General features: G+C 54.5%; 1 non-coding gene across 1 annotated transcript; it reads right to left on the bottom strand.

Moving 5' to 3' along the window:
* Positions 1–2,193: 2,193 nt before the first annotated feature.
* Positions 2,194–2,297, bottom strand: LOC118661582. The gene has a single exon (XR_004969373.1). It is a non-coding gene; the product is annotated as a U6 spliceosomal RNA (small nuclear RNA).
* Between the last annotated feature and the right edge of the window lie 15,735 nt (positions 2,298–18,032).

Genomic DNA, 18,032 nt, shown 5'->3' with positions numbered 1-18,032 from the left:
CCATCAGTTGGACATCCCCTGAGGGCTCCTGGTCTGCAAGAGGGCACAGGCTGGGCTGAGGGACCCCCCTGAGTACACGAATTTTCTTGCACCGGGCCTCCAGTTAGTGAATAATATTGATAGTAACTCATGGGCAGCTTTCCTGGCCAGAATGCTTGTGTCTGGTCCTCTCCATTTTAAAAAGTCCTGGAACAGCTGCTCTCCATCCTACCTCCGTCTCTACAGCATAAAACGCCGAAATGGTGATTTCAACAATGTATTCAGTTCTGAAAAACTTTTACTTGACCCGGTCTCCTTTCTGAGCCCTTTCCTTAGACTTTCCTGAAATATCTGGCTTGACCTGTCCCCCTCAGAAAAAGGAATCTGTGTGAGCACTCCTGCCTGAAGATTGCCTGAGAGCACTCCCTCATGCATCTGCCAGGAATCCCACCCAGACCACACCCACCTCCCCTTCCAGACCACACCCATCCCCCCTCATGGCCATGCCCACACTCACCTCATCTTCTACTCCCTGGTTCCCACTCCCTGCAGTCTACCTACTCACCCACCTATCTATCCACCCATCTACCTGCTCACCCATCTACCAACCTCTCACCTGTTTACCTGGCCACCCACCTGTCTACTCATCTATCCATCCCACCCGCCCACCTGTCCATCCACCCATCCAACCACCCATCCATCCGTCCATCCACCACCCATCCATTCTACTATTTCACTTCTGACCTCCTGGGAGCTACTCCATGTTTGCATCCAGTACCACAGGATAAAACAGGAGGGTGTCTAAGGATCCTTCTGTCTGTGCCCTTTGCTTCCTCCAGAGGAATCTGAAAAGTAACACCTGCCTCCGGGCCGTCCTTTTGCTCCCTGGCCCTGGCCGCAGGTCCCATTGAAATTTCTCCATTGACTCTTTTTGATGGAGACGAAACTTCCCTCTCTCCTCCCCCTACCGGCTCCCACCACGTGGTGAAAGCACTTGCCATTGTTGTGGGGTTTCAGGGTCACCCACGTGCAGCCCCGGTTTGTTCTCTACCAGGCAGGGGTGTTGGCGAGGTGGTGGCCGTGGTCCTGGGTGGCTTTTAGGAGGGAAAGTCCCCAGGCCTGAAATATCTCCCCTCGCAGATGGCATCGTGGGCCTGGAGCTGAGAGGCGGAGGCATTTACAATGACTTGAAGCTAATTTCAGGTCACGTTGTGTCCCCACTTTGTCCTGGGGTTTGTAGGGGACCTTTGGGGGTTGGGTTTGGGTGTGTTTTCATGTAAACAACACATATATTGGAGGCATTTCCATAAAAACAAAACAAAACAAAACTACCATATGACGTAGAGCTCTCTCAGTTCCCCAGAAATCCCTCTCCAATAGGCACAGAAGAGAGTCTCTCAAGTAAATGGGAAAAAACTGAGCGGGTGATGATAATAATAATGAGAATGAGAAAACAGGCCTCTTAGAATTAGGTCTAATTGGCATCTAACTTAAAGTCGGAGGTAACAGGCCCCCAAGGTGGCTTAACAAATAATTAGATTAAGACACACACTAGTTTCTCAGCTGAAAACAAATGGCGGAGGAGGGTTTCCTGTCACAAAGCTGAGTTCTCATGTCCAAAGCCGAGGAGTGAAGGGGATGCTGGGCCCTGCGGGGTGACTTCTGACGCAGCGCCTGGCGCCCGCCCGCCTGAGTGTCTCCCCACCTTCCACAGTAACACCCACTCCCCCAGCTGTTGACTTTGCGGGCGATTTCGGTACCAGCCCACAGGCACTTTAGAGAGAAGCCTTTTCATAAGACGCAGCTCGGGACCAAGCTGGGGATGCCAGCCATAGGAGGGAGAAGGCCTGGGCTGGGATCAGCACCTGCACGCCCTCTGGTCCCACTGCCCCATTCCCACTGCCTGGTTCCCACTGCCCGGTTCCCACCATCTGGTTCCCACCACCCCATTCCCACCGCCTGGTTCCCACTGCCCAGTTCCCACCATCTGGTTCCCACCACCCCATTCCCACCGCCTGGTTCCCACTGCCCAGTTCCCACCATCTGGTTCCCACTGCCTGTGGAGTTCACACCGCTCCCTCCCACTCCCAAGAAACCTGGGAGGATGGCACTGGGACGTGGATTTTGGAAACAACACTTTCCCAGCTCCTTCCGCTCCTTTTTCTAAATACGCACTTGCAGTCCACTTGGGGCCGCTTCAGTCTTTTTTTTTTTTTTAATATGGAACGCTCCACGCATGTGGTGCCACCCTTGTGCAGGGCCATGCTAACCTCCTCTGTATCCTTCCAGTCTTCGCACACATGCTGCCAGGCGAGCGCGGCTGCTCCAGTCTTCAGCGCTCGCTGACAACAGCAACAAATCAGTTGCCTTCAATGTTCTCTTCTTGGAGAAAAGAGGAGCCCACCTCTCCCCCGATTCCCATGGGGGCAGACTATCTCAGCAGAGCATTTATTTCCAGAACTTTCCAGAAAGGCCTCAGCTCACCCTTCAGAGGATTCTCACAACCACGGCTTCTCGGGGGAGCACACTTCTTTCCCAGAGTTAAAGCGATGCGCCTTCCCTGGGGGCCCAGTGCCCCGTGGTCCTCCCAAGGGGACACCCCGAACGGTGGCCTCAGGCCGGAACAAGGGCAACTTGGTAACCACACTTTGTAGGAGTGTGACCACACTGTCACGGTAGTCTTTCCCTTCCCCTCGCTGTCCCAACTTCACCCTCAAACGTTCTATTCTTCAGCTAAAAAAACAAGCAAAACACCAACTCCCTCTTTTCTCCTCTCTTTCCTGCCCTCTGTTCTTACATAACCGTTGCTGGTAACTCTGGTGCTTTATCACTAGATCCGTATCTGGCTGAATTAAGTCTTTCTGAGTGTCCTGCCTCCCTCCCCCGGGAACCCAGGAACGAGGCTCTGTCTGGATGAGAATGTCCTGGGCAGGCCCTGTGAGCCGGGAACCTAGTGGGCAGGAGAGGGGCCCCTCTCTGCTTGGGGTGCAAGCAGGCGCTGGGGCGGGGCGTGTTCCTGGGGGAAATGTAACTTTAAATCGGCCGCAGGAATGAAGCAGTGACAGTGCCGGAGACGCCTGGCCTTTGAGGCTAAAGCCTCTGGTGTTGATATCGTTGCTCCTGAGCCGCAAGCAGCAGTGAAGTCGGCAGAAATGCACTTTCAAGGGCAGGAAATCCCCAGGCTCACAGGCGAATGCCCCACCCGGGCCCTTCTCAGCCCGGCTTTTGAAAACCAAGACATGGGACCAAATCGCAGATCACTTTAAAATACGCTTATTCCTCTTGGGGGGCGGGGAGGGGGAGTCTCGCTGCTGAATTCTTTAGATTCTCCCAGCAAAAATGTCTGTGCTGAATTAACACTCTTCCCCCCACCCCTGCCCCAAACTTCCCAAGTATGTCTTCTATTTTCCCAGAGAACTGGAGAGTCTCCTCCTCGTCCACAGGGCAACTCAAGCTGGCAGTTAGGAAAGGTTGTAATTACTGAGAATATCGGAATAGCTTCATTTCTGCGGACTCCTGACCGGCGGCCGCATAGCTCAGTTTATAGCAACCCTTGCTCCTCCTCCCAAACCCCCAACCATCCAGGGCGAACACATATCCCGCAGCCACCCCACATGGCGCTGGGAATGCTTGTGGCTGACAACAAAAGAAGAGCTTGTGCTCTGACCGGTTTGGCTCAGTGGATAGAGCATCGGTCTGCAGACTGAAAGGTCCCAGGTTCGATTCCGGTCAAGGGCATGTACCTTGCTTGCGGGCACATCCCCAGGTGGGGGGTGTGCAAGAGGCAGCTGATCGATGTTTCTCTCTCATCTGTTTCTCTCTCATCGATGTTTCTAACTCTCTATCCCTCTCCCTTCCTCTCTGTAAAAAATCATTAAGATGTATTAAGAGAGAGAGAGAGAGAGAGAGAGAGAGAGAGAGAGAGAGAGAGAGAGAGAGAGAGAGAGAAGAGCTTGTCTTTGGAAACATACTTTGCAAAGCAAAACAAGTACTGGCCTTTGCCAGACACGAGGAGTGTGTTTGGCCAGTGATGGCTGTGGTCGACTTACTTGTAGTTCTCAGGTCCTACACAAGAGGGCGCTTTGGTATCCCATTGAACAAGACCCGGAGGATTCCCGGGTTCCTGTGGGGGGTGGGGGTGGGGTGGGGAAGGAGGATTTTTAGTAAAAGTATTTATGCCCAGGGCCTGCTTACTCTTGGCAAAATTGCTTCTGACCACAGGTAGGAAGAGGGAAAGTTCTGTTCTGCAGGTCCCTTGTCTTCCATACTCAGCTTGCGTGGAAGTTTGCAGCCCCCTGACTGAGCTGCTTAGAGCTCACCCCTTCTGAGGAAGAAACCAGGCTGTCCAAGTGTTGTGTCATTTTGCACGGAGTCCACTGTGGGCAAAGCGAGGACACGGCTGAGGATGGTCGTCGGTCTCACAATGTCCCCAGGGGGTAAAGGCTCCCCCATGAGCCCCCCCCCCCCCCATCTCATGAAAACCTTGTCCCTCCCGCAACCCCCACCTGATGCGTCAGTGTCTGAGGGAGAGCTCAGCCAAGTGCTAAGAGGGAAAAATAATAAATCTGATTAAGTGAATCCCCACGGAGGTATTAATCACATGGCTCCTACCTTAACCCGTTCAGAATCAAAAACAAATAAGCAAAACTTAGTTCGAGAGGGAGCACCACAAGTAGGCTGTCGGTGATAGAATTCTAACACTGGCCAAGGGAAGTGGGCAAGAGATTTTATGTCAGATAGATGTGGGTCCGAATCCAGAGCTTCTCACAGGGTGACTTTTCAATAACGTACTCAGAGGTGTGGTCGTGAGCAAAACCAGACAGGACCCTTCCCAGGATCTATACGCCAGGGAGAGACAGACAGAAACCAGTCACAGAAATGCACCTCAGTTCACAGCTGGGGGTCAATGCTACTGTGGCAGTGACTAGTGACGTTCTCCAAAGAGTGTGCCCCCCTCCCGCCACCTCGTCAGACACATGATAGGTCTACTCTTTCCCATTCATTCCCTTTGAAGTTACATCTGGCCCTGACTTGCTTTGGCCAATGAAATGTGAACCTGAGGGTCATGTGTCTCAGAAATGAGTGGAAGCTTTAAAGCAGCGGTTCTCAACCTGTGGGTCGCGACCCCTTTGGGGGTCGAACGACCCTTTCACAGGGGTCGCCTAAGACCATCGGAAAACACATACATAATTACGTATTGTTTTTGTGATTAATCACTATGCTTTAATTATGTTCACTATGCTTTAATTTGTAACAATGAAAATACATCCTGCATATCAGATATTTACATTACGATTCATAACAGTAGCAAAATTACAGTTATGAAGTAGCAATGAAAATAATTTTATGGTTGGGGGTGACCACAACATGAGGAACTATATTAAAGGGTCGCAGCATTAGGAAGGTTGAGAACCACTGCTTTAAAGCCGGTCACCATTGGCCACAGTCCCTTCCCACTGGGAATGTGGGAGCACGTGTGGAGACGAAGCCTCTGCTAGGCCTGGGTCCCAGGGTGACCATGATGAGTTAGCCCTGCCCCTCACCTCCTGCCACAGGGAACATGTAGCCAAAGGGAGATGTAAACCTTTGGTAACCCATGGAGATGAGGGCCTGTTTGTTACTGCAGCAGAGTCTGGCCTATCCTGACTGGTACAGCTCCACTGAAGAGGTACACAGTGTTGTGAACGGTGCGGTGGGGGAAGGGGCTGGCTCGGTAGGGGTGGTCAGGAGAATGTCTCTGAAGGTGTAACAACTGAGCTGAGATCTGAGGAAGATAGGGCGCTGGAGGAAGAGCAGTCCAGATTTGGAAATAGGGGTAGAAATGTTGAAGGAGAGAATTGGATGGGTCCACCCCTCTGAGCTAATTGGCAAAATGGGGCCGATAGATTTATTGAGAGGATGAGCCATAACAGAGTGAGGGCTCCCGCCTTAAGCCTGGCATGCAGTCGGCGCTCAACGCGTAGAAATAGCTAACGCTTACATGTGCCAGGTGCTACACATTCACTCCTCACACAGGCCTATGATCTGGGTGTTATTACCTGAGTGACTAGGGCACAGAGAGGTTACACACACAGCATGCCCACCAGCTAGTGCGTGGTAAAACTTGGATTTGAATTCAGGACCTGTGCTCCCCTGCTCTTTTTGTTGTTGCTGTTACTGTTCTGACTGTGGTTTTAAGTCATAAAGGCAAGAAGGGCCCTTTTCCTCCCCGATTCCATATCAGGAGAAAGTCACTGCCAATTTAAAGCCCTGTGCCGGACGATGTCCTCGCACTCCTAAGGCCCATTGGCGTCCTGTATCAGTCCGCCGTGGCCTGAGGACACTGTGTAGCAACCAGCCACAAAGTTCCGTGGCACTCGGCAACCACATTTACTTCTCTTGGTGTGTGGTTCCTTGGAGGCAATGCTCTTGGCCGGGCTCAGCTGGGAGGCTCTGCTTCTCGCTGAGCTGGGCTGGGGTGGCTCTGCCGCCCGCGTCCCTGTTTCTGGTTATCCCTGACCAGTGCAGGCTGGGTGTGGTGTCTTAGTCAGCCGGGTAGCTTATACAGCAGAAACGAATTTTCTCAAAACTCCAGAGGCTACAAGTCTGAGACCACGGTGTGGGCGGTGGTTCCTCCTGAGGCCTCCCTCCTTGGCGTGCAGACGGCCGTCTTCTCCCCGTGTCCTCACGGGGTCGTCCCTGGGCGTGTGCCTGCGTCCCAATCTTCTCTTCTTGTAAGGACACCATCAGATTCCACTAGGACCCACCCCTAGCACCCATTTTAACTTAAGCACCCCTTTCAAGACCCCCCTCTCCAAGTGCGGTCACTCTACCTCATTTCTTTTTTCTTTTTTTAAAAATGTATTGTATTGATTTTTTACAGAAAGGAAGGGAGAGGGATAGAGAGTTAGAAACATCGATGAGAGAGAAACATCCATCAGCTGCCTCCTGCACACCGCCTACTGGGGATGTGCCCGCAACCCAGGCACATGCCCTTGACTGGAATCGAACCTGGGACCCTTCAGTCCGCAGGCCGACGCTCCATCCACTGAGCCAAACCGGTGAGGGCTACCTCATTTCTTAACATTTCTCTTTTCTGGGTTCAAAGTGTAACAGGCCCCCCCTAGAGAAACTGGCCCATTGGAAGGACCGCACAGAAAGATCAGAAGCCGACATTCTGCACCTGGTGCTTTCCTTGGGCAAAGTTCTTTCCACCCTTTTTCCTCCGCACATATGTTTTCCTTGGAAAACTGTCGGAACTTTATGCGTGTGCTTTTTTTCTTGTTGTCCCCCCCGCCCCCCCTTTCTTCATATTCACCAAGCACATTCTCAAGTCATTAAGCTGCTTTCTAAACGCCAGTCTCATTGTCCCACGGTCTGGGTGGGATCTATTTTCCCGCCCCTGCTTCTGCCTTCCAGACCCCCTCGGGTTCCCACAGTCTCCTCTGGCCTCCCCTCCCTGGCTCCACTGTGCTGCCCAGTCTCCCCTCCCGTGAGTCACCTGCTCCCCAAGCCCACACCTGGCTGGGGGCCTTTGTTCTTGGAGAATGGCAGGCTTTATGGATGCATTTTCTCTCATCCCGCAAGGCCAGGCCTGTGAAAGGAGGGGCTTGCTCCTCGGGGAGTGACTTTGCCTGGGAACCTAGTTTTTTTAGCGATTCCTTCCTGTGGACTATGCTCTGCCCCATTTACAGATGGAAACACTGAGGCCCCGAGAGGCTGTCTGCTGCTCCTCAGGTGAAGTGAGCGTTTGCTCTCTGACATTAGAAGGAACTGACTTTCCCTTTCCAGTTGGCTAATGTTCTAATCCGCCAAACTTTGGTTAAGGAGAAGTGCTTTGGTTGCTTTTTAAAAACTCTAAGCAAAGACTACGATTAGATGCTCCCAAACACTGCATCGGTTATGTTGACAATTCCAGGCGCACGGTCTGGAAGGATGTGTACAGCTGCAGCTCCACCCGCCTGCCCACCTGCCCGCCTGCCCGCCTGCCCACCTGCCCCCCTGCCCACCTGCCCACCTGCCCACCTGCCCACCTGCCCGCCTGCCCGCCTGCCCACCTGCCCACCTGCCTGCCTGCCCGCGCCTGCTTTCTCAGTCAGCTCGCCTGTCTGTGTCTCACCCTCAGCCTTTGCTACTCTGGCTCCTCTGCCTGGAGTGTCCTGGGCCCTCCTCCCCAGACTAAAATTCTTACTCAGTCCCCTTAGGAGTCAGAACCCCATGTGTAGATTGGGGGTGACAGTGGCTCCTACTTTGCAGGGCTAGTTTGAGAATCACTCCAATCTGCCTCCTCTCCCCCCAACTCCCCCCCCCCCCCCCGCCCCACCACCTCCCCCAGCATTCGCCGCTGAACGGCCACAGTCTGGGTGGGTTCTGCTGACCTGTCAGTTTCCCTCCTGCCAGCCCTGAGGGAAACTGGGGCTCCCCCAACACCCAGCTCTTGCTCCTTCCTTTGGTTCTGTCTGAAGCACCTTTTTTAGGGTAAGAGGTCCATTCGGACCAGGCCACGGGAGTCCCTGTGGTCACCGGCCAAGGCCACACCAGTGGCTTTGAAGGGCCCTCCCAGCAGAGCTCCCTGCCGCTGTGGAATGACGGGCTTGCGGGAGGCCCCGTGGCCTCGGCGGCAGGGCCAGTGTTCAGACTGTATTCCGCAGTCTGAACAAGAGGCGAGGCATTCTCACCTCTCTGCCTGTCGCCGGTCCTGTGGCCGGGCGGCCTGACCACCTGTGAAGTGCCCGAGCTCCTGCGGAAGAGCGTATAGGTGAGGGATCCTCCAGGTTCCCTGCCCCCATTTCCTCACACTCAGCTGTGGGCGTGGCTGCCACACTCGGGTGGCTTTGGAAACCCTTGGCTGGCCTGGAATTTGTTCTCTCTCACCAGGAACCATACATCTAAAAGACAGACCCATCCTCACACGTTCTTCAGGAGGCTCAGAGAGGTTGGGCGACTTCCCTTGAGTCACACAGGCAACTAGCGACAGAATTAATTAGGGACTTGGTGACGTCAGAGAGAGAGCACAGAGCCCCGGCGAGGGCAGGGCCCACCTGGACTCACCTTCCTACCTTCCAGAGCATCATGAGACGTTGAGTAGGAAATGCTGTGAAATGTCCCTGAAGATGCAGTGGTGTGATCGGGCTCGTTTGTGTGCAAACAGTGGGAGCGGCTGAGAAGCGCCCCGTGCACAAGCCTGGAGGCAGACACGCCAGGTTCAAGTCCAGGTTTCCTGAGTCCCAAGCCGTCACTAAACCTCCTTGTGCCTCAGTTTCCTCACCCGTGACTTCCTTATAGTTCTCTCATTGAGCGGAGAGCTAGCGCCTGAATAGGTAAATGTCAGCGTGGCTATTGTTAACATCATGTCGTGTTACTGTCATCTCCACGAAGCTTCATTGAAAGGTGCCATCGAATAAAGGCCCAATAACTGGTACAATGATGATTATTGTTGTCTTTCACAGGATTAAACCCAGAGGTGGCTTCCTGGTCCCCCCGGTGGGGAGGCTGGCCTGGCGGAGTGGGGAGCAAGTGGCCTGCAGAGGAGATGGGTGGGTTCTCGTGAAGGCTCGGGCCAGGCATGAGGGCCCGGGCAGGGACCATGGGTGTTATAATATAGACTAGAGGCCCAGCGTATGAAATCGTGCATGGGTAGGGTCCCTAGGCCTAGCCTGTGATCAGGGCCATGTCTGCCGCCCACCACGCTCGCCGCTGCCCCGAGACGCTGGACGCTCGCTACCACTCTCTGCCCGCCACCGCTCGCTGCCCTGCCTGCTGACGCTCGCCAGTCCCCAGTCCCGCCTTGCTGCCACCCCCCCCTCCCACAACCCCGTTTGCCATGCTGAGATTGGAGCCTGCAGGGGGCAGGGGGGGAGACCAAGAGGTGGTCAATGCACCTCATGGCGACTGGTCGAGTGGTCATTCTTGTTGTTACGCTTATGGTCGCTGGCCTTTTATTATATAGGAGTCTCTGCTGTAAGCTCAGGTACCACCCAAGGGAGACAGAACATCAGGGAACTTAAGGGGAGGGAGGAGTGAGCTAAAAAGGGCCAGAGCCCTCCGCCCTGGGCGTGATTAACTGTGTCTTCAGCAAGTCCCGCCCCCCACCTAGGCCTCTGCTCACTTGGAAAGGAAGAGGTGTATTGAGATGACCAGCCTCTCTTAGTTCTGAAATCCATCCATCCACCCATCCATTCATCCACCCATCCACCCATCCTTCCATGCACCCACCCACCATCCATCTATCCATCCATCCACCCATGCATCCAGGCATCCACCCTTCCACCCATCTCTTCTTCATCCACCCACCCATGCTTCCATCCCTCACCCATCCTTCCGTACATCCATCTTTCCATCTAGCCATTCAGCACCCTGTGTGCCGGGTCCTGGACTGGACATTAGGAAGCAGGTGAAGAGCCCTACGGACAGGGCCCCACCATTGAGGAGTTCACAGTTGGGTGCAAGGACCCACAGTGGGTCAGTGGGCCAGGCTCCCACCCCAGGGCTGTGTGACCCCCAAAGTCACCATGCCTCACTCACTGCACCTTGACCCAGTGGTGCCGCCTGCCTTTGTGAGTGTCAGACCCTGAGGGCTGTTCTGCACTATCGTGTCAGGTGCTGGGACCCCCACGCCACATGCATTTTCACTCCTAACCCTCACTCAGCCTGTGAGGCAGGGCTGCCAGTACCACTGCCCGAGCAGAGGACTGAGGCTCAGAGAGATGAGAGTTAGCCCAGGGCCTCCTCTGCGACGTCTGTCCCCAGGCCTCTCACAGCACGGGCTCTGCCCTCCTCTGCCCGCACTGAGGTTCCCATAGGGCGTCGGTGCTGGCTCTGCATCTTGGGACTTTACTTTCCTGGCCTGTGCAATGGGGTAGTAACAGCCCCTCACTCACTGGGTCTCTGGGGGGCTGTCTAGCTGGATGCATGTGAAAGGCCTGTAGGAGATCCCCCAATACTAGCCATCATTGCGTCACACCTATTGTACGCCGCCTGTCAGGGTCAGGCAGGCTGCAGTCCATTTTCAGGAGAGGACGGACGGACTGCTCAAGGAGTGTTGATGGCAGGAAAGGGGACGGTCAAGGTCAGCATGTCAGGAGCAGCCGCACACATGCACCGTCGGGGGCTCCATCTCCCGCCCTGTGAGTGCGAGGGCAGTTAATTTCTTTCAGCTGCGCGCAGGCACCGGGCCTCATTAGCCGATGAGGCTGAGCCGCGGGGTTTGTGTCGTCTTGTTTTCCCTGCAGCTGGCTTCCGGGGAGCCATTGTCCTGGCACCGAAGCCTCGGCGCTCCATCCTCTCCCCCGGCCTGCGGAGGCCCTGGCAGGGCTGCGGCTGTGTGTGCTCGCAGGCGAGCCCGCAGGTCATGCGCTGGGCCCCTGGGCCTCCTCCGGCCTCTCCCGGGTCAGGTGAAGTGGGGAAGCCCCCGCCCCACTATTGCCGACGCCTGTGAGCGCATGGCGGCGCCCTCAAGGCCACGTGGGACAGAGAAGGAAAAGGGACTCATGTTCCCTGAATGTCTGCAGGTGCCCACAACCTCAACCCGTCGAGGGCCCTCCTCCAGCTCATTGTGGGGAGCCCCTTCAGGGTGACTTCAGAGACGGTAGGGGGTGCGCTGGGACCCCAGAGGACGGAGCAGCAGGCGGTCCTGGGCGAGCACTGAGTGAGGCGGCTGCCTAGACACGACTCCCGGCCCCTCACGCCCTGGCCCGGGAGATCCTGCACAATTTCCTTGTCTCTGGTTTCTCATCCTAAGCCCTACCCCTGAGGACAAGGAGGGAAATGAGATGATGGCACACAGTAGGACCTCATACGGTGTCGGGTTTCCTCCTCGTTCATTCATTCATTTGACAGTTGGGAGCTAAGGAGATCCCAGGCCTGGCCACGGAGCAGCGTGGGGACCTGTGGGTGACCCCCGCCCCCCCTCAGGAAAGTTACTGTTTTGCTGGAATGACAGACACTAAGTTACAGTGATAATTCGGTGGCTGCCAGTGTGGGGAGAGCCCGCAGGGAGGGTCTACGGCGCAGAGAGCAAACCCGGGGCTAGTCCTGGGAGCGAGGTCACGGGAGCCCACGGAGGGTCTCCTCAGGGACATCAGGGTGAAGGGCCTGCTGGTGGAGGGGTTGCCCCTGATGAGGGTGTGGGGGCAGAGGGGGCACTCTACCCAAGGGGCAGCCCGTGCCAGGCCTGGCAGTGCTGGGAAGCGGCTAAAGCTGGTGTGATGGGGGCGGGGGCCGGGGGCGGGAGCAAAGTGGGGGGCTGTAAGAGAGAGCGGGTCATGCCAGGGACTCCCAGCCCTCCCCCACCTGCCTCCCCTCCCGGAGGGGCTGAAACAGCTGCGGGCAGCCTAGGATGAAGCTCTATTTACAAATCACATTTTCTCAGAAAATTCGCCACTGTGTATCCTGATGGCCCCGCCCCCCCACCCCTGGGCAATATCCCCCCTGCCCCCCTCCCCCGACCCCTGGGCAATATCCACCCCCGCCCCCCTCCCCCCCACCCTGGGCAATATCCCCCCGCCCCATCCCCCCATCCCCTGGGCAATATCCCCCCCGCCCCTGGGCAATATCCCCCCCTCCCCCCGCCCCTGGGCAATATCCCCCCCACCCCTGGGCAATATCCCCCCACCCCCTCCCCCGCCCCTGGGCAATATCCCCCCCCGCCCCTGGGCAATATCCCCCCGCCCCTGGGCAATATCCCCCCCCACCCCTTCCCCCCACCCCTGGGCAATATCCCCCGGGCCCTTGGGATGAGGGTGTTTGCAAACCGTCCTGTCATTTCGTCACGTCGCTGCTGTCTGTGTGGTTAAAACCAGGCATTTCCTGCGGGGAGCACAGGTGCCCCTGCTCCTGGGGTCCCAGGGCAGCGTCTGAGACAGAGGCTGGTGTGTCTTTACTTCCCTTCCCACGAGGCTCCCACCATGGGGACGCGTCCCTCCCGGGTCCTCCTCGCTTCTGCTGCTAATCCCCGAGAGCCCACTCAGTGCCTGGCCTGTTGGGACTGGGATTATCTCCAGTTTGTGGAATGAGAGCTGAATTGAAGGTTAAGCGACTTGTTGAGTGCTGCCCAGCTGGTAAGAGGCGGGGTTAGGATTCGAACCCAGGCCTTGGACCTTGAGCTTGAAGCACCACGTTGGGAGCTAGGTCAGTAAATGGAGGATCATTCCAACAGCAGCGATTTAGTTCACCCCCCCTCCCCTGCCCGGCTTTGGTCCTGGGAGTTCCCTGGGCAGGCAGAGCTGTTGGGGCTCCTTTCCCAGGGCGGGGATGAACGGTCGGAAGAGTGTTTACTAGAGAAACTGAACCGGCCCTTCGGTCTCTCGAGTTCAAGCACCCGTTCCAACAGGGTTTCTGAGCTGGGAAGCATGGATTGTGACCTGTCTAAGATTCTGCTTCTCTGTGATGACGACACAGACCCAGAGTGGTCAGGGTCCCCCATGGTGCCCCACCCTGGAGTAGTTAGGAGAGAAACATGCCCACAGGACAGTGAAGCAGCAGCTGCTAGTGGAGGAGCGGGAGAGGCGTGGCGGGACCAGGAGGGGTGCTGGGGCCTGGCAGGGGGCTTCCCAGATGAGCTAACACTGCAGCTGAGACCTTTGGGCATTGGGGTGAGGGGGGGGTGTCAAGCTGCAGGCGACAGGCCCTCATGCACATTCCTGTCGTCTGTGTGTGTGCTATGGTAAACAGTGCCCATCTTTAACTCGGAAACCGTGTCTGAATCTGTCCTTAGGATAAGGCCCTGGCTGAGGCTTTGCAGGCACCTTCCCAGAATGCCTTAGGAAAAGGAAAGGCCACACTACTCCCAGGCCCTCCAAGGGTGTGCGAGAGGGCCCCTCCTCCCCCTGCAGCACCTCCCCCTCCTCCTACGGACTTAATTTGTAAAAAATCAACAAATATGAATGCGTGATAAACTTAGTCTGGCCTTTAATCCCCAAATGAAAATCCTAGACTGGAAACCTTGCCGGCCTTATTATTGTCGTGAGGTATTCCAGTTCTTCTGCCATTGAGATATAATCGACACATAACGTTGCGTAGGTTTAAGGTGTTCAACATGTTGGTTTGATACTTTTGTATTTTGCGATCCGATGACCACCATAGCGTTAGCTCAGAAACGCCCAGGTGTTGGGGTCACGTAGGCCGTACGTTTCTGGGCGCTTGCAGGGTTCCCTGTGTGGACGGGACTTCATGTCTGACGTAGGAGGAGGGTGGGCGCCCGATCTCGCGTTCGCTGTGTGAGCGGCGCAGGCTGCCACGCCCACTCCGCTCAGAATCCAGCCTTTCAGGCCGTGGCTAAGCGCGCGCCCACATCAGCAGAAGGGGCCGGGGAGCCCGTTTGATCTCTGCGGAAAGCGGGCCCAGGCTGGCATTTTGACATTTGGAAACAGTGAATACAATTACCCATCTGTGGGCCAAAAGGGCCGTTCTTCCTTGAAGGAAATTGAAGGTATGTCACCCGTGGTGGAGTTTCTCTCCAAGAGGCCCCTTCTGCTTTGAGCAGTGTGGAGAACCCACCCCAAAGTTTAATTCAAAAAAGAGAGGGAATGCCCAGCCGGCGTGGCACAGTGGTTGAGCACCGACCTCTGAACCAGGAGTTCACGGTTCGATTCCTGGTCAGGGTCACATGCCCGGGTTGCCGGCTTGATCCCCACTGTGGGCAATGCAGGAGGCAGCTGATCAATGATCCTCTCATCATTGATGTTTCTATTTCTCTCTCCCTCTCCCTTCCTCTCTGAAATCACTAAAAATATATTAAAAAAGAGAAAGAGAGAGAGGGAAGGAAGAGGGGTTTGTGCTCGAAGGCCCGTCCTCCTCTGGAGAGAAGGGTGGGGGGCAGGTCCCTCCCCGGCCCCGTGAGCAGTGGGGTGACCTCATCCTTGACAATGAGGTTCCTGAGACCAGACTTGATGTGAAAATCACACATCCAACTGTTACAGGAGAGCAAAGAAATACCAAGCACGCTTCCTAGAGAAAGGGAGGGACCCGTTTCCTAACACTAGGGGACTCTGGGAATAATTTCCAAATCAGGGTGAGTAACATGCAGAGGCTTTGCTTTCCATAACCTTCAGGGGTCTTTGTCTTGCAGATATGGTTCCACCCCCTTTCGTGGGCTTATAGGAAGGCCCCCAGGTGTTCGATAATGATCCCTCCCCCGCCTCCCTCTCCCCCCCCTCCCACACACACAGGGCAGTGACACGCCTTGCAAGACCAGTTTCTGGGAAGGAGGCAATGACCGTAATTATAGGTCATTAAGAGTGCACGCTGAGCTTGCTGGCGTGAGTGCCAATTGCTAGCCCCCCAATATCAGGGTTACCTTTGAATGAGCCCTTTTTAGCCTTCTCACCACCGACAATGGCAGGGCTGTGATGTGAACTTGTGTTTCCTGACTCCAAATTCCACTCTCTTCCTATGCGCTATGGGTTCATCTGTGTTCCCCTAAAATGTGTATGTGAAGTCCCAACCCCCAGAATGTGACCTTATTGGGTAACAGGGTCTTTGCAGATACAGTTAGTTAAGGTGAGGTCATACTGGAGTGGGGTGAGTCCTTATTAAAAAACAACGACAATGCGGAGAGACAGGGACACCGCCCACAGAGGGAGGGCAATGTGAAGACACAGGAGAACATGCTACAAGCCCAGGGATGCTCGAGGCCACGGGAAGCCAGGGGGGGATGCCTGGGACACATTTTCCCTCACCGCCCTCGGAAGGAACCAAGCCTGGGACACCTTGAGTTTGGACTTCACCCCCCAGAACTGTGAGATCGTCCACGTGTATGACTTGAGCCACGTTGTCATGGCAGCCCCAGGAAACAAATGCACCACTCACCACAGTAAAGAATATTGTAGTTCTTGAGACCTACTCTATGTGGCAATACAATCTATTGAGACTTGTGGTTTGCTTTCTTCATACTTCTTCCCCCAAAACACAAGGGCAGAGGCGGCTAACCGTCCTCTAGTATACATTCTCCCTCCTTTGAATAACAGAAAACTCCTCCGGGTTGTAATATCCAGAGGCTACATTTCCCAGCTTCCCTTGCAACTCGGTGTGGCCACGTGACCCTGTTCTCACCGATGAATGTCAGTGGAAGCACGTGTGCCATGTTTGCAATGCTTCCCCCAGAGGAAATGGCTTGCCCTCCAATTTCTCTCTTTTTCGCTTCCTTGTAGGCTGAAATGTGGCCATGGACAGCCATGGATTATCCACCGCCTTCATGTGGGTGTGGAGCAGCAAGGTGGAAGGCACTGGTCCCTGGGTGACCTTGTGGAGTGAGACCCCCGCCCAGCAGGGCTGCCTGCCTTCCTCTGGGCTGTCCTGAGATAGAAGAGGGACTTCCCTCTTGGGGAAGCTACAGTGTTTTAGGAACTTGGGGTTATAGCAGCTCAGCCTACATACCCTGACATGTGTGTGTATGTGCCTTTCATTGCCTTGGGAGGTGGTTGGGAAAGCAGAATTTGCGTGCAGATGACCTGATTAACTTCTTTTAAAAATAGCTTCTTGGAGTGTAATTGACATACAGTAAACTGTGCGGATTTAAACTGAATGATTTTGCCCTGGCTGGTTTGGCTCAGTGGATGGAGTGTCAGCCTGAGGACCAAACGGTCCTGGGTTTGATTCTGGTCAAGGGCACATACCTCGGTTGCAGGCTCCTCCCCAGCCTGGGCCCTGGTCATGGTACGTGCAGGAGACAACCAATCGATGTGTTTCTCTCAATGGAAAAATATCCTCCGGTGAAGGTTAACACCAACAAAAGTGCATGATTTCCTTCCGGCACCCAGGATGCGAATGTTGGTACGCTTGAAGTTGTCCCAGAGGCTCCTTACACTATCTTCATATTTTTGGATTATTTTCTCTTTTTACTGTTCTGATTGTGTGTATTTTTGCTTCTTTGTATTCCAAATCACTGATTTGATTCTCAGCATCCTCTATGCTACTCTTGATTCCCTGTAAATTATTCTTTATTTCAGTTAGTGTATCCTTTATTTCCAATTGGCACTTTTTTATGTTGAGGCCCATACCAAGACACATCATAACTAAAATGCCAAAGATTAAAGACAAAGAGAGAATCTTAAAAGCAGCAAGAGAAAAGCAGTTATTACTTACAAGGGAGCACCCATAAGACTGTTAGCCGATTTCTCAATAGGAACTTTGCAGACAGAAGGGAGTGGCAAGAAATACTCAAAGTGATGAAAAGCAAGGACCTACAACCAAGATTACTCTACCCAGCAAAGCTATCATTTAGAATCAAAGGTCAGATAAAGAGCTTCACAGACAAGAAAGAGCTAAAGGAGTTCATCACCACCAAACCAGTATTACATGAAATAAAAGGTCTTCTTGAAGAAGAAGAATAGATAAAGAAGAAGCATATTGAAAAATTAAATGGTAATAAATACATATCTATCAACAATTGAGTCTAAAAATAAACGAACAAGGAATCTAATGAACAAAATAAACTAATGAATAAAATAGAACCAGAGGCATGGAAACATGAAACAGACTGACAAATCTCAGCGGGAAGTAGAGTGGGAGAGCGGGAAGAGATTAACCAAAGAGCTTATATGCACGGGTGGGATCCGGCCAGCCGGCCTGCCCCAATTAGGGCCAGGGCTGATTGGGGCTGGCCAGGGGGAGAGGCCATGTGTGGTTGGATGGCCAGCCCTGCTCCATGGTGGTCAAACTCCTGGTTGAACTCCAGGTCAAGGGGACAATTTGCATATTAGCCTTTTATTACATAGGACTAGAGGCCCAGTGCATGAAATTCATGCATGTCCCTAGTGGCTGCCAGCCAGGGCCTTCCTTAGTTCCACACCAGCCCTGGTGGTCAGCGCATGTCATAGTGAGCAATTGAACTCCTGGTCAATCGAACTATCAAGGGGACACTGGGCATATTAGGCTTTTATATATATACTAGAGGCCTGGTGCACAAAAATTTGTGCACTGGCGGGGCGGGGGGGGGTGGTCCCTCAGCCCCATTTGTGCCCTCTCACAGTCTGGGACCCCTCGGGAGATAACGACCTGGTGGCTTAGGCCTGCTCCTGGGTGGCAGAGGGCAGGCCCAATCCCTAGGTGCAGCCCCTGGTTGAGCTCAGAGCAGG

Source organism: Myotis myotis, unplaced genomic scaffold (assembly GCF_014108235.1).
Source record: "Myotis myotis isolate mMyoMyo1 unplaced genomic scaffold, mMyoMyo1.p scaffold_m19_p_1, whole genome shotgun sequence".
NCBI classification, from domain to species: domain Eukaryota; kingdom Metazoa; phylum Chordata; class Mammalia; order Chiroptera; family Vespertilionidae; genus Myotis; species Myotis myotis.
This window is presented reverse-complemented; position numbering and strand designations above follow the sequence as displayed.